Below are 1267 nucleotides of genomic sequence, written 5' to 3' on the forward strand. Positions count from 1 at the left end.
GGTCAATTTGCATCTTTCTCTTTTATTAGATAGGATTGAATATCCAGGCACACATTTTGGGGTGTCTTTTGATGTTACTTGATGCTACCAGCGTGATCTTCCTAAAAGTTTAATTTTTTTATTTTTTATTGATTTCAGAAAGGAAGGGAGAGGTAGAAGCATCAATGATGAGAGAGAATCATTCATTGGCTGCCTCCTGCACACCCCCCACAGAGGATGGTGCCTGCAACCCAGGCATGTGCCCTGACTGGAAATCGAATCATGACCTCCTGGTTCATAGGTTGACGCTCAACCACTGAACTACACAGGCAGGGCGTAAAAGTTGTTTTTGAATAATGACTTCAATGTTGTATTGTTGGCTATAGAATCAATAAATTCATTCATTCATTCATTCATTCATTCAATTATGCTCTATTAAATAAGCATGAAAGTTGTCTGTGACCTTAGTTGAATCTAGTTGTCCAGTGTCCCTTCATGATCTTCCTCTTCCCCCAGAGTATTTTTTGGTATTGTTTACCCTGAACTAGCTTCTGTTTTCCACATTTTGGCATGCATTTCCTCTATGCATTTTCCTAGGCTTTATTGCTCTCCTCCCTTCTCACTCTATTCTTCTGTGTAATTGTCTTCATCCTGCAAGGTTCAGGTCAAATACTGACTCCTTGGTTAAGATTTTTCTACACCACTATTCAGAACAAATGACCCAACTATTCTTAAATCTGTCGTCTTTTTTTTTAGCTATATCCACCAACCAGAAGCATCATATTATGTATTAAATCACATATGGTGTGTCTCTTAATCCACAAAACAAACAAGAACAAAACACAAAAGCTAGAGCCAGTTTTACTATTTCCATTTCACAGGTAAGAAAACTGAGGCCCAGGGGGGCTTATGTAATTTCTCAGGGTTACGGAATTGTTCAATTGCAGAACTAGAATTCAAACTTACTGACTCAATTGGCTGAAATCTTAAATGTCAAATTATGTAATCTTTTCCTGTCGAGCACATTTGTGTGTACCTTCCATAGTCATGAAAGATCTGTCCCCACTAGATTTTAAGCTGAGAGACAGCTCCACAATCTCTGCACTGATCAGGATGCTTACTACTTCTTTGCTAATTGATTTGTTAAATTTATATAGTTTAATTAAGGTTAATAAAGTATACCATTTTCAATAACGTTCTCTAACTAAGGTTTGTGATGTCAATGGGGAGAGATAAGAAAATTTACATCCAATGTTTCCTGCCTTAAGACATAAAAATGAAATAAAAT

General features: G+C 36.9%; 1 long non-coding RNA gene across 1 annotated transcript in view; it reads left to right on the forward strand.

Moving 5' to 3' along the window:
- Nucleotides 1-801, forward strand: part of LOC102254921 — a 47373-nt gene extending 46572 nt beyond the window's left edge. The window contains exon 3 of the long non-coding RNA XR_001364389.1: nt 736-801. This is a non-coding gene — a long non-coding RNA (uncharacterized LOC102254921). The remainder of the gene's footprint in view (nt 1-735) is intronic.
- Nucleotides 802-1267: the final 466 nt, after the last annotated feature.

Source organism: Myotis brandtii, unplaced genomic scaffold, assembly GCF_000412655.1.
Source record: "Myotis brandtii unplaced genomic scaffold, ASM41265v1 scaffold540, whole genome shotgun sequence".
NCBI classification, from domain to species: Eukaryota; Metazoa; Chordata; class Mammalia; order Chiroptera; family Vespertilionidae; genus Myotis; species Myotis brandtii.